Below are 24,402 nucleotides of genomic sequence, written 5' to 3' on the forward strand. Positions count from 1 at the left end.
TTCATCCACTACACTAACACCTTCCACCCCGACCTCAAATTCACCTGGACAGTCTCGGACTCCTCCCTCCCCTTCCTAGACCTTTCTGTTTCTATCTCAGGCGACCGAATCAACACGGACATCTACTACAAACCAACCGACTCCCACAGCTACCTGGACTACACCTCCTCCCATCCTGCCCCCTGTAAAAACGCCATCCCATTCTCCCAATTCCTTCGTCTCCGCCGCATCTGCTCCCAGGAGGACCAGTTCAAAATACGTACAACACAGATGGCCTCCTTCTTCAAGGACCGCAATTTCCCCCCCGACGTGGTCGACGGTGCCCTCCACCGCATCTCCTCCACTTCCCGCTCCTCCGCCCTTGAGCCCCGCCCCTCCAACCGCCACCAGGACAGAACCCCACTGGTCCTCACCTACCACCCCACCAATCTCCATGTACAGCGCATCATCCGCCGTCACTTCCGCCACCTCCAAACAGACCCCAGCACCAAGGATATATTTCCCTCCCCTCCCCTATCAGCTTTCCGTAGAGACCACTCCCTCCGCGACTCCCTTGTCAGATCCACACCCCCCACCGACCCAACCACCACTCCCGGCACCTTCCCTTGCAACCGCAGGAGGTGCAACACTTGCGCCCACACCTCCCCCCTCACTTCTCTCCAAGGCCCCAAGGGAAACTTCCATATCCGCCACAGATTCACCTGCACCTCCACCCACATCATCTACTGCATCCGCTGCAGCCGGTGTGGCCTCCTCTATATTGGGGAGACAGGCCGCCTACTTGCGGAGCGATTCAGAGAGCACCTCTGGGCCACCCGGACGAACCAACCCAACCAACCTGTGGCACAGCATTTCAACTCCCCCTCCCACTCCACCGAGGATATGCAGGTCATTGGACTCATCCACCGCCAAACCACAACAACCCGACGGTCGGAGGAGGAGCGTCTTATCTTCCGACTGGGAACCCTCCAACCGCAGGGGATGAACTTGGACTTCACCAGTTTCTTCATCCCCCCTCCCCCCACCTTGTCTCAGCCGGATCCCTCCAGCCCGGCACCGCCTTCCTGACCTGCAGTCTTCTTCTTGACCTCTCCGCCTCCATCCTACTCCGACCTATCACCCTCACCTTGACCTCTTTCCACCTATCACATTTCCAACTCCCCTCCTCCAAGTCCCTCCTCCCTACCTTTTATCTTCTCCTGCTGAACACTCTCTGCTCATTCCTGAAGAAGGGCCTGTGCCCGAAACGTCGAATCTCCTGATCCCTGGATGCTGCCTGACCTGCTGTGCTGTTCCAGCAATAAAGTTTCAACTTTGATCTCCAGCATCTGCAGACCTCACTTTCTCCTCAGATACATTACTGGTAACATAAACATCAAAATGTAACGCCAACACCAAGCTCAAAGTCTTCTTCTCAACCATCGAATATTTTTGCTGATGAATGTTAGTTTCCTGGAGAAATACCCAATCGGACTTTTTATCTTCTTGTCATCTTCTTGCAAGAGAACAGCACCAACACCCACATCATTGCATTGACAGCCACCTTGAATGGCTTTGCGTAATTAGGTGTGGCTAATCCTAGATAGATAGATAGAAGATAGAACATTACAGCGCAGTACAAGCCCTTCGGCCCACGATGTTGCGCCGACCTGTCATACCAATCTGAAGCCCATCTAACCTACACTATTCCATGTACGTTCATATGCTTGTCCAATGACGACTTAAATGTACTTAAAGTTGGCGAATCTACTACCGTTGCAGGCAAAGCATTCCATACCCTTACTACTCTCTGAGTAAAGAAACTACCTCTGACCTCTGTCCTATACCTATCATCCCTCAATTTAAAGCTATGCCCCCTCGTGCTCGCCGTCACCATACTTGGAAAAAGGCTCTCCCTGTCCACCCAATCTAACCCTCTGATTATCTTATGTGTCTCTATTAAGTCACCTCTCAACCTTCCTCTCTCTAACGAAAGTAGCCTCAAGTCCCTCAACCTTTTCTCGTAAGACCTTCCTTCCATACCAGACAACATCCTAGTAAATCTCCTCTGTACCCTTTCCAAAGCTTCCACATCCTTCTTATAATGCGGTGACCAGAACTGTACACAACACTCCAAGTGCGGCCGCACTAGAGTTTTGTACAGCTGTAGCATAACTTCATGGCTCCGGAACTCGATCCCTCTATTAATAAAAGCTAAAACACTGTATGCCTTCTTAACAACTCTGTCAACCTGGGTGGCAACTTTCAAGGATCTGTGTACCTGGACACCGAGATCTCTCTGCTCATCTGCACTACCAAGAATCTTACCATGAGCCCTGTACTTTGCATTCTGGTTACTCCGACCAAAGTGAATCACCTCACACTTGTCCGCATTAAACTCCATTTGTCACCTCTCAGCCCAGCTCTGCAGCTTATCTATGTATCTCTGCAGCCTACAACATCCTTCGTCACTATCCACAACTCCACCGACCCTAGTGTCATCTGCAAATTTACTAACCCACCCTTCTACGCCCTCATCCAGATCGTTTATAGAAATGATGAACAGCAATGGATTCAACACTGACCCTTGCAGTAAACCACTGGTAACTGGACTCCAGGATGAACATGTTCCATCAACCACCACCCTCTGTCTTCTTTCAGCAAGTCAATTACTGATCCAAACTGCTATATCTCCCACAATCCCATTCCTCCACATTTTGTACAATAGCCTACTGTGGGGAACCTTATCGAACGCCTTGCTGAAATCCATATACACCACATCAATCGGTTCACTCTCATCTACCTGTTTGGTCACCTTCTCGAAGAACTCAATAAGGTTTGTGAGGCATGATCTACCCTTCACAAAACCGTGCTGACTATCCCTAATCAAATTATTCTTTTCTAGATGATTATAAATCCTATCTCTTATAACCTTTTCCAACACTTTACCAACAACTGAAGTAAGGCTCACTGGTCTATAATACCAGGGTTGTCCCTACTCCCCTTCTTGAACAGGGGAACCACATTTGCTATCCTCCAGTCTTCTGGCACTATTCTTGTAGACAATGATGACTTAAAGATCAATGCCAAAGGCTCAGCAATCTCCTCCCTAGGATAAATCCCATCCTGCCCAGGGGACATATCTATTTTCACACTCTGCAGGATTTCTAATACCTCTTCCTTGTGAACCTCAATCACACCTCGTCTAGTAGCCTGTATCCCAGTAATCTCCTCGACAACATTGTCGTTTTCTAGAGTGAATACTGTTGAAAAATATTCATTTAGTGCTTCCCCTATCTCCTCTGACTTCACACACAGCTTCCCACTACTACCCTTGATTGGCCCTAATCTTACTCTTGTCATTCTTTTATTCCTTAAATACCTATAGAAAGCCTTAGGGTCCTATCCGCCAACAACTTCTCATGTCTCCTCCTGGCTCTTCTGAGCTCTCTCTTTAGATCTTTCTTGGCTACCTTGTAACCCTCAAGCACCCTAACTGAGCCTTCACATCTCATCCTAACATAAGCCTTCTTCTTCCTCTTGACCAGAGATTCCACTTCCTACGTAAGCCACGGCTCCCGCGCTCTCCAGCTTCCCCCCTGCCTGACAGGTACATACTTATCTAGGACACCCAGGAGCTTTTCCTTGAATAAGCTCCACATTCCTAATGTGCCCATTCCGTGCAATTTCCTCCCCCATCCTATGCTTCGTAAATCTTGCCTAATTGCATCGTAATTGCCTTTCCCCCAGCAGTAACTCTTGCCCAGTGGTATACACCTATCCCTTTATATCACTAAAGTAAACCTAACAGAATTGTGATAGCTATCACCAAAGTGCTCACCTACTTCCAAGTCTAACACCTGGCCAGACTCATTACCCAGTACCAAATCTAATTTGGCTTCACCCCTTGTTTGCCTGTCTATGTATGTGTCAGAAAGCCCTCCTGCACACACTGGACAAAAACTGACCCATCTATAGTATTCGTACTATAGTGTTCCCAGTCAATATTTGGAAAGTTGAAGTCCCCCATGACAACTACCCTGTCTCTCTCACTCCTAGCGAGAATCATCTTTGCTATCCTTTCCTCTACATCTCTGGAACTATTTGCAGGCCTATAGAAAACCCCCAACAGGGTGACCTCTCCTTTCCTGTTTCTAACTTCAGCCCATACTACCTCAGTTGTCGAGTCCCCACACGTCCTTTCTGCAACTGTAATACTGTCCTTGACCAATAATGCCACACCTCCCCCTCTTTTACCATCTTCTCTGTTCTTACCGAAACATCTAAATCCTGGAACCTGCAACAATCATTCCCATCCCTGCTCTAACCATGTCTCCGAAATGGCCATAACATCGAAGTCCTAGGTACCAACCCATGCTGCAAGTTCATCCACCTTATTTCGGATGCTCCTGGCATTGAAGTAGACACACTTCAAACCAACTTCTTGCTTGCCGGTGCCATCTTGCGTCCCTGAAACTTGACTTTGGACCTTCCTATCTTAACCTTTTCTATACTCGAACAACAATTTTGGTTCCCATCCCCCTGCTGGATTAGTTTAAACCCACCCCAGTAGCCTTAGTGAATTTCCCCTCCCAGGATATTGATACCCCTCTGGTTCAGATGAAGACCATCCTGCTTGTAGAGGTCCCACCTACCCCAGAAAGAGCTCCAATTATCCAAGAATCCAAAACCCTCCCTCCTTCACCATTCCTGTAGCCACGTGTTCAACTCCTCTCTCTCTCTATTCCTTGCCTCACTAGCAAGTGGCATGGGCAACAAATCAGAGACAACAACTCTGTTCGTGCTAGCTCTAAGCTTCCATCCTAGCCCCTTGAATTTCTGCCTTAAATCCCTATCTCTCTTTCTACCTATGTTGTTGGTGCCTACGTGGACCATGACTTGGGGCTGCTCCCCCTCCCCCTTAAGGATCCCAAAAACACGATCAGAGACATCACGAACCTGGCACCTGGGAGTCAACACACCAACCGTGACTCTCTCTCTCTCGTCCCCACAGAACCTCCTATCTGTCCCCCTAATTATGGAGTCCCCAATGACTACCGCTCTGCTCCTCTTCCCCTTTCCCCTCTGAGCAGCAGGGACAGACTCTGTGCCAGAGCCCTGTACCCCACTGCTTTCCCCTGCTAAGTCATCCCTCCCAACAGTATTCAAAATGGGGCAGTGGTTAACACAGTTTTCAGGCTGTCAATTGCCTTCTGACAGTTGGCTATCCACTGAAACATCTTGCCTTTCTTTAGCAATTCAGTGAGTGGAACAGCTACACTGCTAAAATTTGGTATGGAAGTGTGATAAAATCCATTCAATCCCAGGAACCGTAGTACTGCTCTTTTTGTTGATGGTATGGGAAACTCCCCAATTACCTTCGTTTTTTTCATCCCGTGGGGCCATTTGTCCATGTCCAATAACATGGTCCAGGAAGGTGACTTGGGCTTTGGCAAATTCACTTTTAGCCAGGTTTATCACCAAGCCTGCCTTCTGAAGTTAATCGAACAAGCCTGATAAATGTTGCAAATGTTTCTTTCATGTGTGACTAAAAATCAGCAGGTCATCAATATACTCGATACAATTGAGTAATCTGGCAATGACCTTATTGGTTAGTCTCTGAAATGTGGCTGACGCATTTTTCATACCAAATGGCATGACCTTAAACTGATAAAGTCCATTTGTTGTTATGAAAGCCGAACTTGCCTTTGTTCTTTCTGACAAAGGTACCTGCCAGTAGCCTCTGAGTAATTCCAACTTAGAAATATGAGTTGCTTGTCCCATCTTCTCAATGCAGCCTTCCAGACGCAGAATCGGATATGCGTCAGTCTTTGTAACTGCATTGAATTTGCAATAGTCCACACGTAACCATTGGGTACCATTTGGTTTTGGCACCATTACTGTGGGTGAGTTCCATCACTATTACTCACTTTGATTGTGTTGGTTTGCATGCATTCAATCTCCTTTTGAACCTGTGGCAACTTTAGACTCTTATGCCTATAAAGATGTTTCTTAATCAGAACAGCATCTCCTATCCCTACATCATGCATAATTAGGTTAGTACTTCCCAGCTTAATCCCACATATCTCCCCATGTGATAGTAATAACTCTTTCAGGGCATTTCGATTTTCCTCTGGAAGGTAACTCAAAAATTTACCTCAATTTTTGATAATGTTCTTGTTGTTAAATTTAATTTGAGGAATGTCCAATTCACAATCCTCTGAATGTGATTCTTCACTCTGTGTTGTAATCACTCATACAGTCTCCTCATACTTTCCTTCCCTATCAAAATACTTCTTAAGCATATTCACATGACATACTCTGTGAGATTTCTTTCTGCCTGGAGTCCTTATCAAATAGTTCACCTCACTCAGTTTCCTTTCAACTTGATGAGGTCCATTAAATCTTGCTTTTAAGGGTACACTTATCACTGGAAATAACACTAATACCTTATCCTTGATAGCAAAAATGCGAGATTTTGATTCCTTGTCTGCTTCCTGTTTCATTGCATGATGTGATACTTTTAAATGCTGTCTAGGCAGTTCCCCACTCTATTTAATCGTTCCTGAAAATTTGACACATAGTCCAAATATGTGGTCTGGGAATCCTGACTTACCAATTTCTCCTGAATCAATTTCTGCAGTGCTCACACATCAAACCCAAAAATGAATTTCAATGGACTGAATGTGGTCAATTCATTTGATGCATCTCTGATCGCAAACAGCACAAATGGTATTCCCTTATCCCAATCATCTGGATAGTCTTGATTATAAGCCCTCAACGTGGTCTTTAATATCTGATGCCACCTTTCTAGCGCTCCCTGCGATTCTGGATGGTTTACTGTAGATTAGAATTGTTTTATTCCTGTGTTGTCCATAACTTCCTTGAATAACTGCAATGTGAGGTTTGATCCTTGATCTGATTGTATCTCTGTTTTTGGTCCATATCTAGAGAAAAATTTGAGTAATTCCTCTACATTTCTTTTAGCTGTGATATTGCATAATGGAATTGCCTCTGGAAATCCAGTTGACACATCCATTATTGTTAACAAATACTGATTCCCACTTTTTATCTTGGGTAGGGGTCCTACCCAATCAATTAAGACTCTTGTAAAAGGTTCCTCAAATGCAGGAATAGGTATTAAAGGTGCAGATTTTACTACTGCCTGTGATTTTCCAATTACCTGACATGTATGACATTTCTGGCAAAATTCAACTCCATGTTTGTGCAGTCTAGGCTTGGAAAAATGCTTTTATATTTTATTTTGAGTTTTTATCACTCCTAAAACCCCGAGAGGTATCTCGTGTGCTACTCGCAACTCCTCCTTTCTATAATCCACTTTCTATAAAACGATTTGATGAACTTCTGCCCATTTATCATCCGCCTGAATATGTGTTGGTCTCCATTTCTATATTAAGATATTTATAAGATAAACATTCAAGGATACATTCAGATTCTTTTTCTGTGTACGTCTTTTGATACAATTACTTTAAATTTTCATCTTTCTGCTGTAACTCAGTTAATTTATCCGAGCTAAAGCTGTCTGTTTTGTCACCTATCTGCTCCCCTGTGTCTCAGCCATCTGATCAAACAGGGTCTCTGCTAATTCCACTTCAACTTTCTTAACTGTACTCTTTGATCTCTCCTGTTTCCATGGGTAACTTTGTGACCTTGTTACCACAAAGTCCAGAAAAATCCCAGGATATGTGTCTTGCAATAGTTCAGTTGCCTGAGTTTCCACTGGCTTTTCAACCACAGTCGGCAGCACTCCTACCTGTGAATCAGCTATATCATTAGCAAGGATGAATTTCGTTCCTGGCACTGAGAGTTTGTCCAGTACTTCTCGCACGACTTTTCCACTCTTCACTGGACACTCTAACCTCACTCTACATAATTGAGTGCTTCTTGTCTTACCATGATTTCCTATTACCAGTACATTGTCTGGAAATAGTCCTTCAGAGGTACATATCTCCTGACGTTTCAACATCACAGATTGAGAGGATCCTGTAGCTCTTAATACTGTAACCTCTTTGCCTGCTGCTCCTGGCCTACATGAATAAACTTTACCTTCGCAGGTATATGGTTTTGGAAGATCTGCTACTTCCTCCTTAACCAACCTCTGACCAGCTTGTACATTCTGGTGCAGCTTTCCAGCCTCCACTGTGTTTCCATTACCACTCCAACAAAATTCACAAGCTTATCCTGTTTTCCTACATCTGGATTCCCAGCGCTTGTCTGAACCCACCAACACTGTGATTTCATGTGGTCTACTTTGTTGCAGTGAAAACACCACAGCTTTTTAACTTTTCTGTCCCCTTCAATGGTTTCCTTTTTACCCTGCAGTATGTTATCCTTCTGATCTTCACAAGATCTATCTTCCCATTCCACGCGACAGTTTCTCTTTACTCCCATTTTTATCGTTCATGGATTGAAATTAATTTTGGAAGCCAAACTTTGATTTACGGACCAACTCATGATCATCAGCCATTTCAGCTGCTAATCATGCCATTTTAACTCTCTGCTCTTCCACATGAGTTCTCATTACTTCAGGAAGTGAATTTTTGAACTCCTCCAAAGTAATTGTCGCTCTAAGAGCATTGTAAGTTTGCTCTCTTTTAAGTGTCCTGATCCACTTATTGAAATTACTTTGTTTGATCCTTTCAAACTCAGTGTAGGTTTGACCAGGGTCCCTTCTCAGATTCCTGAAACAAGCTCATATGCACTTAAGATGGGTTTCTTCACCTCCTTATATGCCCCAGATACCTCCTCTGATAGGGATGCAAATACCTCACGGGCTCTATCTACAAGTTTTGTTTGGATCAACAAAACCCACATGGTCACTGGCCACTGCATTTGTTTAGCCACCTTTTCAAATGAGATGAGAAAAGACTTCCACATTCTCATTAAATTTAGGCAATGTGTGAATATATTTAAACAGTTTCTCACCAGGCCTTTGGCTACCATGGATTTGCTCATCCTCACTCGCTTCCTCACTAAGCTTACCTTCAGCCTTCATCTCCGTCCCTTTAAGCTGACTTTCCTGTCCCAGTGCCAATTTCTGAAGTTCAAACTCCCTCCCTTTTTCCCTTCCTCTCTCTTTTTGTCTCTCTCTTCCCTCGCTCTTTCTTTCTCTTCACTTTCTCTCTCTTTTTCCTTTTGTTCTGCTAAAGCAGTTCGTTCTTTTTCTCTTTCCTCTGCTTTGAATCACAATTCAAACTGTTTTACCTCTGTTGCCTTTTCCTTGTTTTTTGCCTCTAATTCAAGCTGCTTCATTTTCAGTTGAATTTTAGCCATCTCTAAAGATTCCGATCGTGTTTCCAGCAAATCTACATGCTGAGCTATTGCTGTAATTATCTCTCCTTTCCTCACTGAAGGAAGCAGCTCCAACTCCAGCTTCTCTGCTAATTCCATCAGTTTGGCTTTAATCACCTTTTGTAAAACCCCCAAAGTCACTTCTTCTACCCTTAGAAAACTCTTGGTGACTGAAAGAGCCATTACTATCTCAAGCACTGTTTAAACCAACCATATTCAACATCCGGAACAAAAGACACTAACACCTACCATTTGCTGCCTTTGAGTCCAACAACCCTAAACCTAAGAACGGAACTACAGAACAAATCCCGCAAAAGAGCAACCAATCTGCTATGGACCAGGCCAGCAACCCCTTCAAAACATTTCAAGAAAGTAGCCCAGATCATAACTTTGCTGGTTGCTTTAAGCAGGTGTTAAGTGGATATTCCAGGAGCGATGCAGTTGACCCAACCACTTCGTTTTAAACAAAACAGAATTTATTTACAAGATTACCGAATGAAACACAAACAAAAGAGAATACCAAATAACCTAACCTATCGAAAAACTGAGCTGATTATCCCAACTTAATGATGCTGTTCCCAACTCTTGCAACATTCCTCATAAGCACCCCTTGGCACAAAAGGAAAAATCAAACACAGGTTCTTACAGGAGAGAAGTCAGAGAGAGATCAGCATGGAGCTGTTCCTTTGGGTCCAGCAGCTTTTACAACACTACTGTGCTAAAAACCAAATCAAACCAGAGAGAAACTGAGCTGGGAGAAGTGGCCACTCCCCTTTCATTTTACAATTTTTTTCAAAAACTTGAAAGTCTATTGCCTGAGGCAGCATCTGTTACCTATAATCAAACTGGCCTTAAATACTTTCAACTTAGACTTTTTGGAGTCTTTGTATTTTACATCATCTCTGAGAAAAAGCCAAGGACAACAAAACCTTGTTAAAGGAGCAGCTTTGTCACACCCAGATTAAATCCAAATTCCCTGATACATTGTATCAGTTTCCCTCTTGCATCGTATCGAGGAAACAGAGGGAGACCCAGTTGAATGCATCCCACAACTGATGTCACCTGGCCAATCAGATAGCCAGATGCTGGGGAGCTTTCAAAACTGGGAGAAGAGGATGCAGCTAAGGCATATAGGGAGGACACTTCAACCTGGGAGAGTAAAATGTTTAATAAACTAGTTGGACCAAGCAGTCAGGCCTGTCTGGATAATCCTTTTGGACAGTCGAGGCACCCTTCCCTGTCTCCCTTTGAAGGAACATTGCCACTGACTGGAAGGAGTGGGGGGAGTGACTTTGTTGCTGGCAGGCAGTGACAATCCCTTTACTGGGCCTTTTGAAATTTAAATTGGTTGCCTCTAGTAGGTAGTGTGTTCGCTTTCAGTCCCAATGCTGGGAAACAGCTAACGGTGGGACTCTATCAAGGAACTGTCCTGACATAGCTCCCTACCATTTCCCCAGTCCCCTTGTCTCCATACCCACTATTTCTGGGCTGCCAAATCCTGCCCATTATCTTGGGAGTGCTCCCTGGAATCAAGCAACCATTTGGATTATCTTACATGTGCCAACTCTTTACAAAGCTACCCGAATAGATCCGCTTGTTGGCTCATTCCGCATACCCCTGGAAACATTTCTTCCTCATGTATCTTGGATGCTGCCTGACCTGCTGTGCTTTTCCAGTGCCACACCTTTTGACTCTGACTCACCAGTATCTGCAGTCCTCACTTTTTCCTCATGCACACTATCTACTGATTTCATCATGGAAGTTAACATTCAATTTCACACTGCCATCCTTTCAGGCAGTGCATTCCAGATTATAACAACTTGCAATGCAAAAAAAAAAAATCTCATCTCACCTCTGTTCATACACCAATTGCCTTACATCTAGTGTTCCACCTGGTAGTGTGAGCAGTTTCACCTTATCTAGAGTATCAAAAATCTTCATTATTTTGAATAAATGAAACAAATATTTTGGGGAGAAGAGAATATATAGGTAGTTATAATTATCATTTTAGATCTGGAAAGATGGGAGGAGAATGAAGTGGAGCTTAATCAGTAGCATGGACCAGTTGAGCCTAATGATCGTCTCCATGTCATACATCCTGTATCATCCTAAATTTTAAATTGTACTTAAACTTCTGTGCTAGTTATGGTTATATACAATGGATATTCCATATTTACCAAACAAAACTGGATAATATTAAATATTTTATCATTTTATTCCCATACTTTGGACCTTTCTGCTATCTTTGTCTTATTGCTGATGGACATGGGAAATGTTAGTTTGCTTTCTGCAGCTTTAAGCTCCACCAAGTCCCACAATTATGGAATGTTGATGACAGCAACTTTTGTCCTGATTGGTCTCCTGTATTGGTTCAACAATTTGAAATTCTCACTATCAATACATAAGCCTCTTTCGTATTTTGTTTACATCTTTAAGTGAAGATTTCTAGCTGTTTGCTTCCTGTCTCTTCAGATTACCCAATATTAAGTTCTTTCACAGAAAGATAAAAATGATAGAGGAAACATTCCTATCATTATAACCCTAATGAGAGCTTCTAATCTTTTGAGATTTGTTGTTTGTTTTGAAATATATACAACAAATGTCTTATGTATTCTGCATGATTTATTTGGTGGATTGAGAGCAGGGTTTATGGTTATAATGACGAATGGGAGTGAAGCCACATTTAGCCACAAGTTTTCTGCCATCATGGGGGTTTCTACAGGATTTTTTCTGTATCGTATACTCAGATGAATCAGGAGATGGCAGCTGTAGGTGCAGTCCAGGGAAAGTACATTTGTTTGAATTAGGACTACACAACAGCCTCAACCAAAAGCAAAATAATGCAGCTGATGAAAATCTGAAACAAGCACAGTGAATGTTGGAGAGACCCAACGGGTCTGACTGAGTGTCACCATCAAGACTGAGATTCTGAAGTAACAATTTATAAAAAAGGCATTACATTTGTGGGCTTTCATCAGACTGGGTCAAGTAGGAAATCATAGAACCCCTACATTGTAGAAACAGGCCCTTTGGTCCAACAAGTCCATACCAGCCCCCCCAAGAGCAACATACCCAAACCCATTTCCCTACCCTGTTACTCTACATTTACCTCTGACAATGCACCTAACTTAGAAATCCCTGAACATTATGGGCAATTTAGCACGGCCAATCCACCTAACCCGCACACCTTTGGATTGTCAGAGGAAACTGGGCACCTGGAGGAAACCCATGCAGATACAGGGCAAATGTGCAAACTCCACATAGACAATCGCCCAAGGCTGGAATCCAACCTGGGTCCCTGGTGCTGTTAGGCAGCAGTGCTAACCACTGAGACACCATGCCATCCCACAAAATGTGTTTAGATTTTAGCAAGTAAAAGTGATGGTTGTGGAGAGGGGAAAAAAACAAAGAGAAGGTCTATGATCAGATGAAGGACAAAATATATAAGTAGTAAAAGGGCTCGTGGTGCAAGATTGAAGGGAGTGTTAATGGGACAAATAAAGGTACTGATGCATGGCTCTCGAGTAACAAGAATGGCAGAGTGATGAAAGCTGCTGTCTAAAAACAAAGGAAAGGAAATAAAGGGAAAATAAATAAAATTCTTGAAGAAAAATGTAACAAAATGCAGGCAGCGATTACAATCTAACTTTGTGTGAACTCAATGTTAAGTCTAGAAGGCTGTAAAGTGCCAAGGCTAAACATGACATGCTGCTGCCTGAGCACAAGGAATTTCATTGGAACACTGCAGTAGGTCAAGAACTGAACACAGAAAACTAACAACGACAGACAAAGGAACTTCAGAGTTATGTTGGTGGTTGGAATGGAAGTGTTCCATTAAACAGTCACTCAGTGTGTGATTGGTCTCTCCAGTGTGCAGGAGACCACATCGTGAATAGTGAAGCCAGCTTACTAAATTGAAAGAAGTACAAGTAAATAAAGATATGTTCTGGGATGTCATAATGTTGGAGGTGACTTCATGTTGGAGTTGGCATCCAGCTAGAAATGGTGGAAATAGCAGAGAATGATCCATTGAATGTAGTGGAAAGGAAGGGTAAGATGAATCCTATCAAGATTCTGGGATGTAGAAAAAGAATAAAAGCAGAATGACCATTATTGAATATCCTGTCAACCATAGTAGGGGATGAGGCATGGAGAACTTTGTTGTGGAATACTCATGAGAAGCACTGGCTTATAATGAGGCACTGCTGGAACAAATGCTGTGGAAAATAAAAAGAAAACTAGAACAATGAAACAGAGAACTCACAAGAAGCAGAATGGATGGCAATGTTATTATGGAGTCAATGGGTACAAAGTTATGAATGCTGGTTGATAGACTATTCCCAGAAATGGAGAAAGAAACGGAAAAGTTGGAGATGGATGATGTAAAGGAAGAGGAGGTTAGAAATGGGAAACAAGTGGTTAAAGCCTTTCTGTTTATGGTGTGCTGAAAAGATTGGGGGGGGGGGGGGGGGGGGTGGGGAGGTAGGGGTGCAGTCTGAATAAGATTAAATCAAATAATGTTCTATGTAACTTATGAAAAGAAAAGCACAAGTAATACCCATTTGGATTTCCAGAGCAACAATGTTTAATTAGAAAATGAGAGTGGAGTGAAGTGGAGGGTGAAGTTGTTCAATGAGAGAACAAGAATCCAGCAGAGAGGCTTGTAGTGGATATGGACTGAGTAGGCCTCTGTTAAGGAAGAAATGGAGAGCTCTCAGACAACCCTGGTGGGTTTGTACCTTTACTTGTACCTTTACTGCAGAGGGAATATTACTGGACCCATGAAGAAATGATCTCAAATCCCAGTCTGGCACCCAGGAGTTTGAATTCAGTTGATGAACAAGTCTGAAATAAAAATGTTCACCTCAGTGATGACGATGACCATAACATGTCCAGATTATCCTAAGAACCCTTCTAGATGAAGACAATTCACTTTTGGATGAGGCCAGAACACTTTTTTTTTAAAAAGAATGGTTACTGGGGGGATCCAAGATGGTGGCGGTCTGAAAGTTCTGCCATGCTGAGCTCTGCACCACAACTCAGGCGAAGTGGTGCTTTTACCTTTCCCATCTAAGTTATTTTGGAAAAATTCTATAGTTAAACAGTTGGGTGAAGATGACAAAAGGATTGATTAAGTCCCAATACACAGCACACCCGTGACCGGGACTGCAACCGCAGCCACACCCTCCTCTGCAACTTGGTCAGAATGACTTACCCAACAGACCTTGGCTGCAGAGTTCATGAAGCTCTGGGAGATGATCGAGGCATCGATCGAGGAGGGTCGCACTAGGATGGAACCAATTTCGACCATGTAGCATAAGTACGAGCAGGAGCTGGAAGGGCTCAGAAAGCGAGTGGAGGAGGTCAAATGGTGGTTCGCAGCATCGGAGACCGTGATAGAGTCCTCAGCGGAGTGGATCCATGCCCTCGAAAAACAGGTCCAGGCCTTAACCAAGCAGGTCGATGGCCTCGAACACAGGGGATAGGAGAAAGAATATCCGTGTTGTCGGGTTGTTGGAGATAGTGGAAGGCACGCAGCCAGCAAGACTTTTTGAAGACTGGCTGCCGTGATTTCTCAGTTGGGAGGTTGAGGTGGGCCGGGTGAAGATTGACAGAGTTCACCGGGTTGCCGTGCACAGGCCTGGTTCAGACCAGGGCCCCTGCCTGGTCTTAGTGTGGTTCCAATGCTACAGGGACAAGCAGAGAGTTATGGAAGTTTCCGGAATGCAGGGGAAGGATCCACAAGCCTTGATTTACAAAGGATTCAGGAAAATATTCTTCCAGGACTCTTCTGTGGCTGTGATCTGTAAAAAGAAGTCCTTTGATGATGTTTAGAGAAGACTAGGGGACCTCAGTATTTGCTATTCTGTAAGGTAGCTGATGTTGCTTCATTTTACTCATGAGGGGTCTGTACGATCATTTGATACTTTGGAAAAAGCGAAAAACTGTTTGGACACTTTAAAATAGACTGGATGGTCTAAAGGATATGGTCAATAATGTTTTCTCTTTTTTTTCTTTGTGGCTCAAGCTGGAAGGAGTTATGAAGGTGCATGTGGGATGTGTAAGTGCCCCCTGTAGGCAGGAGGTAGAGTCCCCCATTAAATGCCTTTTGTATTTTATATTTGGTTTAGTTTGTTGTTTTTTTTTGTAGATGTAGTTTTTCAAAGTTCTGTTAGTTTGTTAGATATAGTAGTTTTAGTGTATGTAGATTTTAGACTCCATGAGTCTTTTTCCATTTATACTCAGCGATTTGTAAATTGAATTTTTCCTCTCAGGAGTTCAAAGGTTGTTGTAGAGAATTATGGCAAATGGTGTACCTGGAACATTAAAGGGAGTCACTTGCCAGTCAAGAGGAAAAAGGTGCTTTCCAGTCTTAAAAAGGAGAGGGTTGATATTGCCCTATTGCAGGAAACTCACCTTGATGATAAGGAACATCTGAAATTACGGCAGGGTGGGTTAGATCGGGTGTTTTTCTCGTCATTCAATACTAAGAGCAGGGGAGCGGCCATACTTGTTTGGAAGAATTTCCTATTTAAGTTACTAGATCATATTAAAGATGAGTATATGTGGTTCGTAATTCTTAAAGCCTCAATATATGGTGAAATGTATGGTATTTTGAATGTTTATTGTCCCCTGGTACATCCCCTTAAATTCCTGTTGGGTGCTTTCTCCAAACTGATTGCCCTTGCATTGCGACATTTTATTATAGGAGGATATTTTAGCTGTCTTATGGATCCCACGGTGGATAGAATGCTCAAACCCCCCCCCAAATGTTCTCTGCTATGTGTAGAATTGGGGCTGGTGAATGTTTGGAGTGCCTCCAACCCATGCGTCGGGACTTTACGTTCTTTTCTAATCCGCAGAAGTCTCAAACTAGGATTGATCCTTTCCAAGTCCCTGGGAATTTTTTGGATTCAGTGATGTCCTGCACAATTGGGAATATTGCCATTTTTGATCACGCAGCAGTATACTTAGAGGTTAAGATTAAGGGCAATGTAGCAGGTTCATGGCACTGGCAAATGGATCCCTTTATTCTCAGGGACAGTAAGATCATTGAGTATTTCTCTAATGAGTTTAAAGCAATCTTGGCCATTAGTTCAGATATGGCTAGCCACCCGTCATTCTCTGGGAGATTGCTAAGGTTTATGCTATGGGGATAATTATCTCATATTCTGCCAGTTGCAAGCAACAGAAGAGAAAGCAGCAGCATCGGTAAGGCACAACTGAAGCCAGCTGAGACGGCATATTTTGATTGGGCATCGGTGGCTAAGTTGCAGCGGGTCACAGCTCTTCGGTCCTGCTTGAATTCCATGCTCATGTGAGGAAGTGTTTTAAAAAATTCTCAAGGTCAAGGACCAGGCTCGCAGGAAAGTAGTCTGACACAGAACAAACAGCCAAGAGGCGAGTCTGCTAGAATATAAGTGTTTTATTCCCCGCAGTGTCCCCACAACCAGTCTCGTACTTACAACGGGTCTGGCTTATACTCACTCTACATGTTACCAAAACTGGGAGCCGTCAGTTCTCGTAGAGCGGTTGCCAACAACCCACGCTCGGCGGTTAAACGTAACCCCGGAGCAGACTCTACCGAACTGGAGACTTCTCCAGCTGATATACCCTTTTCCAGATATAAACATTCATGTGAACAGCAGAGCAAGGCTAAAAAACACATTCCATTCTGGTTACATACAGATAAGAAGATTCACACGGGAAGGTGTATAACAAGATTCACACGGGACTAAGCGACACCTTCCATTTTCGGTTAGATTCACACATGTATTGGGACACAATTTTAACCCTTTCACCACATTCCACTGCTTGGCCCAATACATGTGTTGCATAATGATTCACACATGTATTGGGACATAATTTTACACCACATTCCACTGCTTGACCCAATACATGTGTTACATTATGCCCATATGTATTCTTTCTAACAAGCGCCTACGTACACGCCAAATATACAAGCAAGTCAGGACATTACAGCATGTTAAAATCACCAGGACCGCTACCAGGATCGACAAGGGTGGGAACAGGAATGTCCCCGCAGTGGAGGACATACCACTCAATATGTCCCACCAATGATGAGCTGACTCCACGTCCACTACACGGGCAGCATGTACTACCTCCTGTCCATGTATAAAGGTAGACACCGTAACCTTGGTGACATTGGTTTGATGCTTTCGTAATATCTGCTTAAGCTCCTCGGATCGGTCCAATGCCCGCTTAAACCGATCCAGGGAAATGTTCCAGGGATTCCTCAGCACTTTCCACTGCACCTTGGTAAAGTGGCGAGCACTGCTATAAGTGGTCAACAAATAGGTGTGATTCTGCCAGTGCCACTGATAGACATTTGAGAGGCATCCCGAGAACGGTGCTGAGGGAAGCATAGGATGTGGATTATTGGTAGCCACACAGAGCGTGTGTGGCCCAATCTGCCACATCATGTCCCTTGGAGTCTCAACAGTCCATTCGCACAGGGCCGTTCCCTTAGTCAAGCAAGGGTCCCGATACCTGTCCATCAGTAGGCAAGTTTTCCCCTGATCAGTCTGTTCACAAGCGGACAGATCATAGGTAATATTGGTATCTGGGCTAAACCACTGTCCCCTTGTCTTCAGAAAATAATATCCAGAAGATGTAATCACTGGTAATACATAATATCGACAGACCGTAACAGTGTGGGTTACATTCATGGTAACACAGTATCCGTTACACATAGTTGCGTTACACCATGTTCGCTCTGGATGGGTTATCATCCACAATTTCTCAGATACATTCCATAGTCCCCTCCACGCCTGTACATTGGGGGATGTTACCACACGCAAAAAGCGTTCTTTCTGTATTTGAGCATGCAACATTTGAATATGACAGGCAGTCCAATTTAACTGAGCCGTAATGTTCTCAAACAGTTCCTGAGTGGCGCCCCAGACATCCAGTTCCCATTGCAGAGATCGTATCATTATTTCAGCTGTCTCTCCTTGAGTCATCATTACGGATGGCATCCACCTTCCAATAGTATGTAGTCCTTGTGAGGTGGCCTGTCCCGTGTTAGATAATTTAGTACGGGTTACCTCAGAGTCAATGGCATTCGAGATACCCATAACAGTTCCTGCGCCTCCCAGCAGGGTGTCGTACCACGCTCGTCGCCGTCTCTTGGTATGACACTCGGGTATGAGGGGCAACTGTACCCGCCAATGAACATCAGTGTGCAGTACCGCCCGGGCCATCTGTTGACAAGTTGACATAATAGGGGCCAACTGTGTTCGATGCGACCGCACGCCCCCCGTGGCACCCCTCTTCGGTGCTGGCCCGCCCCGCGTGGGGTTTAATAACGCCTCAGACGGGGCGTTCGTCGAGGGCAGTACCATTATTAACCACATGAATCGATGACGATTCCGAATATCGGTGGCATTGCGCAGCCACAGATCTTCCCCCCGAGCTGTGACGCTCCAATGAGTCCCCGTTGTCCCGCATGTCTGGGTGCGTCGGTCCCACAAACACGTCTTGACTTGGGCATTTACCACCAGGGTGCAATTTTGGCGGTATGAACGATATGTCATATTTTTCCCCATCCCGGCGCATGTAGCACTGTGCACACGTGTACAATTGACAGTCGCTGGTGAGAGTCAGAACAACGCACTGCTGACCGGGTTCACATGTAAAGTCGTCCTGCGTCCGTCGCTGGCTACTGGCCTCCCACCGCACCTCATGGCGGGCGACCGGTACCAGCGTCCAGGCCGTGATACCGATGCCCTGGAGTGGCCATCCGATCGCGAACATCGCCAATAGGAGTCGCAATCCCCATGACCACCCCATGTTCAAGGCGGAGGGTCAGCCTGCGGGTGCATAGCAATTACAACATTATTTAGGTCTCACGTAAGTAGCACTGGTTCGCCGGGACGTTTGCCCAGGTCGGGTCTCCGGGGTACATAATGGTGACCAGACTGTCCTTCCCCTGTGCTATGATTTCGGCCGGCCTGGGGGGGCCGGTCGTCTGGCGCACCCATACCTTGGCCCCCTTAGTGTCAGTAGACCCAAATCCCCCCGTCCCACGCTCAGTAACTGTAACGGGAGCTCCCATCTCTTCCACCGTTGAAAAGTTACATGGCTTAATGACCAATTGCGCTATTCTGTCCCCCTTCTGTATCACGTAAGGTTCAGCGGTGATGTTGACCAGGATCACCCCCAACTCCCCTTGGTAGTCTGCGTCAATTACGCCTGCCATCACATCAATCCCCTTTAGTGACAGTCCTGACCGCGGGAGGATATGCCCATAGGTTCCAGGGGGACAAATCAACCCTAACCCGGTCTTAATCACCGTAGGTTTCTGTTGGATCAAAGTCTGGGCAGTTAGTGCTCGTAGGTCCAGTCCAGCCGAAGCCGGCGTGGCCCTTACGGGAATATCAGCTTCCTCAGCGAACTTCCACATTTTAATAGGCTGAGTCTTTGGGGTATCACATACTCGTATCATCCTATTCAAGGGTGTTACCCCATTTCCTAATGGGCGGTTATTAATTTGTTTCACCACCCGAATTAGTTGCTTCCTCCAACCCGTTAAGTCATTGCAACCTCCTGCTTTTCGTAGTGAGGACTTCAGAAGCCCATTCATTCGTTCTATAAGTCCCGCAGCTTGTGGGTGATAGGGTACATGATAAACCCATTCCACGTGGTTATCGTGACACCACTGCTTTACCGCCCTTCCTGTGAAATGGGAGCCATTGTCACTCTGGACCTGTATGGGCAATCCATAAAATTGTTCAATCAAATCTAAACATCGCAAGGTAGCCTGTTGATTGTTGTGACGACAGGGATGGGCTACCAAAACCCCAGACATAGTGTCCACAGCTGTACATATGTGGTTACATCCTTGTGAGGAGGGTAAGGGACCCACAAAGTCCATTTGCCAGCTCTGTCCCGGACCATCCCCCCGATGGATATGTCCCATCATGTGTTGGGGCACTCCCTGCCGCTGATGTTGACACTGCTCACACTGGTTTACTGCAGTCTTAACATCATCTACCATAAGATCTATTCCTCGGTCTCGAGCCCAGTGCAAGGTTCCTTGCACTCCCCAGTGCCCAGCCTTAAGGTGTGCCCATCTAGCTAGGTCCACTGAGGTGCCCCTTTGCACCATCATGGTTCGGACGATACCATCCACATATCGGTTATGTAGAGCTTCCACATCATTTCGAGAGGTATGGGCATCTACGTGGGTGATGTATATGACCAGGTATTGAGCTTTCTCCCATATATCCTCCCATAACTGTTTACCCCACACTTCCCTATTCTGGATCATCCACTGATTGGCCTGCCAAGTTGGCATCCATTGTGTCATGCCGTTAACCACTGACCACGAGTCAGAGAACAAACAAACTCCCATGACCCCTGCTTGCATGACTACCATATGCACTGCCTTTAATTCTGCCCACTGACTACTTTTTCCCTCCCCTAATTCTTCTAGGGTAGTGCCTTGTTTTGGGTTAAAGGCGGCAGCTTTCCATCTAAGCTGTCCCGCTTTCCATTGGGCTGACCCATCTACGAACCAAGCCGTGGCTTGTTCATCCGGGGTCAGTTCATCATACCGTTTTCCCATCTTAACGGGTGATTCCTTGTATTCAATCACCTCAAACCGCTTTTCCCCTTCCTCAGGGGCCTCCGCCACTTGCTCATGTAGGACTGACACTCCTTTCTGTCCAGTCCGCACTCTCTCCGACACATACCATTTCCATTTAATGATGCTGCTCTCTTGGGCAGTTCCTATTCGGTGGGTAGTGGGGTCACTAAGTACCCACGGAAGAATAGGGATAGCTGTTCTCATGATCACTTCATGTCCAATGGTCAGGGCTTCGGTTTCCACCAAGCCCCAGTAGCATGCTAATAACTGTTTCTCAAAGGGGGTATACCGTTCCCCTGCCGGGGGTAATTTTCGGGACCAAAATCCCAGTGGCTTACGGGTCCTTTCCTGTTTTTGCCATAAGCTCCAATTGGCATAATCCCCCTGTGCTGAGACTTGCAGTTCTACAGGTCCTGACTGTATCTTTCCCAAGGATACAGCTTGCTGTATCGCTTGCTTGGCCATTTCAAATGCAGTTTGATGGACCTCCGTCCATTCGAACGCTGCCTTTTTCCTCGTAACTCGATACAAAGGTTTTAAAATTTGTCCTAAATGGGGAATATGCTGTCTCCAGAATCCGAATAACCCAATAAATTGCTGCACGTCCTTCTGGGTGTGAGGGACGGCAAAGACCTGAATCTTATTTTTAGCTTTCGCAGTGATTTCCCTTTCCCCCTTGTTCCACACGATTCCTAAGAATTTTACCGTTTGTGAGGGACCCTGGATTTTGGCTGGGTTGATCTCCCACCCATATCCTCGCATATGTTGAACCAGTTGGTCCAGCAATTCCTGAACCTGCTTCTGACTTGTCCCCTGTATCATCATATCGTCAATATAGTGCGAGATCATCACTTCGTCAGGCACTTTAAAGGCAGCCAAGTGTTCTGCAACTATCCAGTGGCAGATAGTAGGGCTATGCAGATATCCTTGGGGCAGTCGTGTGAACGTGAATTGTCTACCCTCCCAAGTGAATGCGAACTGTTCCTGCCTATCTTCGGGAATAGGAATTGTGAAGAAGGCATTAGCCAAATCAATTACTCCGTACCACACCCCTGGATGATGTTGGATTCGTCCTATAATAGTGACGGCATCCGGGACCGCTGCCGTCAAGGCCGGAGTGTGACGGTTTAGTTGCCGATAATCTACCGTCATCCGCCATGACCCATCGGCTTTATGTACGGGCCATAAGGGGTTATTCCACGCCGTGGTGCATGTCCTAAGCACTCCCGCTTCCAAATAATCCTTAATTGTGGCGGATATTTCTTTATGTCCGCCGGGAATCCTATACTGTCTAAGACTTATTACGCGATCGGCGATCGGGATGGGGAAGGGGTCCATCTTAACCTTTCCCACTAACACCATCCTACAGCGCAAAGCCATTTTCGTGATTCCAAATTCAAACTTCCCTTGTTGGAGGTGAAGTGTTAAACCGGCCAGAATGTCCATTCCCAGGATCCATTCTCTAACCGGTGTAATGATAATTGAATAAGTTTTAATGGGCATTGTACCTATCTTTAGGGGCAATTGTACTGTTCTTCCTTCAATCAGATTACCTCCCAGCCCAACCAGCGTGACTGGGGTTCCTTTAAACTTATGGGGCGTCCCATAGATTAAGGTGGCCTCCGCCCCTGTGTCCACTAGAGCCATAACGGTTTGGACGGATTTGCGCCAATAGATAGTCAATGATACATGAGGTCGAATGTCGTCTGCTGACCATTGGCTCGTTCGTGGGCAAACCCTTGGGGCTTGGCCCGATTCCTATTGTTCCTCCCATTCATCTTCCCCAGACAGCACTGGGTAAAGACGTTTGCCTCGCCCTTCTTTGTTCTTGCCTTTCTTACTAGGTTTCCGGCCACGCCTATCCACTTTATAACACTCTCGGAGGGGAGGCCGTACCTCCTCCTCCTCCTCGTCCTCCGAGGATTCCCACCGCTGGGAAGTGGAAGTTCTACCCCTTCGAGGCTCATTAACAACCGGACCCCGTGTCTGACATTTTTGTGTTAGTAATTCCACTAGGTCTTCCATAGTGGGTCGGGACTCCGTCTCTACCCGGGACACCTTCAGTCCCTTTCGTCTGCATAAGTCTTTTAATTCCGGTGTAGGTAGGCCATCAATCTCCGATGCTGGGACCTGCGCCCGTATCAAAGCTTGCCACAAAGCACGCCGTGAGGGGCCTTGGTTACTTCCTTGATTAGGGTTTACTTTTCCCCCTGCTCGAGCCTCAGGGCGACGCCCCTCCGTGCCCCCCTGAGAAGCACGGGTTGTGGGTCCCCAATCCCCCAAACCACCCATCTCCCTCATCATACTACGGGCATCTCCTAGGGTTTCTCCCCGTCCACTCAACATTATGGTTAATAACAGTGGTTTATAATGGGGGGGGGGCAGTCTTCACTAGATGGTCTCTAGTCTGTCTACTAACATTTGTGTTATCTACCTCGTCCAGCACTCCCAGCAACAGGGCATCCCGCACACACAAACGGGTTAGCCTCTGAACCCCTTCCTTAATCGTTGTCCAAGTTCCTTCCAAGGGGGGCCAATCGGACGGGAAGGGATACTGTTCGGCCACTGCCCTGGCATACATCCCAAATAGGGTCCCCATACTGCGATCTATTACCATATCCTTGGCTTGGTTGCGGTACCCCAGGTCTATGGCAGCATCCTTTGCTAATCCACCAAACTTGGGAGCATCCTGATAGTCTACCTGCACTTGTTGCCCCCCTTCCTCGAGGAGCCGAATTAGCCATAGCTCTAACGGCTCCCCAGGATTACGTCGGGTTTTCTGGGTGATAAACAGCACCTCATCGGTAGTGAAGTCTTCCGTTAATTCAGAGAATTCTGCGGGAGGCTGAGCCCGCGGTAATTCATGCATAATTGCCTCCCCTTGTTCATTCCGTATAGGGTTTCCTTTCTCATCTAACATTACCTCCCGTTGCACTGGGAGACGTCTCTGAACCTGCTTTCTCCTAACCACTGGTTTAGCTTGGAGTACGGGTGGGTCCTCTTCGTACTGATCATCTAAATCTCCCCAAATGTTCCCATCCCAATGATCGATATCCCACCGATCCCCGTTATTTAACTGGGCTACAAACGCCCGTACTTGTACCGGGTCCGGGGTTCGAGGGACCTTCCTTTTCTCTTTCCGTTTCTTAGCAGACAAATACATAATAGTTCGTCCTGCTAGTTCAGTTAATGCTGTCAATTCAGCTTTTAACTTCATAATTTCCTGCCTCAACATAGAGGCATCTCCCGAACTGAGTCCCTGCTCATGTTTCAGGAGGGCTAATTCTGCTTCAGCTTTTTGGCGCTTGTCTGACTGTTGTCTACAAGCCGCCGCACAGGCCCACATCCTCCGCTGTACCCCAGGCAATGGGTTCTTCGGCAGGACTGGGATCCTCTCAAGGGTGGACAGCAGCGACCCTGGGGTTCCTACGCCCTCGGCCTCCCAGTCCTCCGGTCGCCCCCCACCATTTCTCAAACAAACTGCCACGCCATGCCACGGC

General features: G+C 45.7%; 1 pseudogene; it reads right to left on the bottom strand.

The window, feature by feature from the left end:
- Positions 1-14,602, bottom strand: part of LOC122558068 (large ribosomal subunit protein uL13-like) — an 85,679-nt pseudogene extending 71,077 nt beyond the window's left edge.
- Between the last annotated feature and the right edge of the window lie 9,800 nt (positions 14,603-24,402).

The sequence above is a fragment of the Chiloscyllium plagiosum genome, unplaced genomic scaffold (genome assembly GCF_037043375.1).
Source record: "Chiloscyllium plagiosum isolate Xiang-an unplaced genomic scaffold, Cpla_swu_hap1 HiC_scaffold_2, whole genome shotgun sequence".
Taxonomy (NCBI): domain Eukaryota; kingdom Metazoa; phylum Chordata; class Chondrichthyes; order Orectolobiformes; family Hemiscylliidae; genus Chiloscyllium; species Chiloscyllium plagiosum.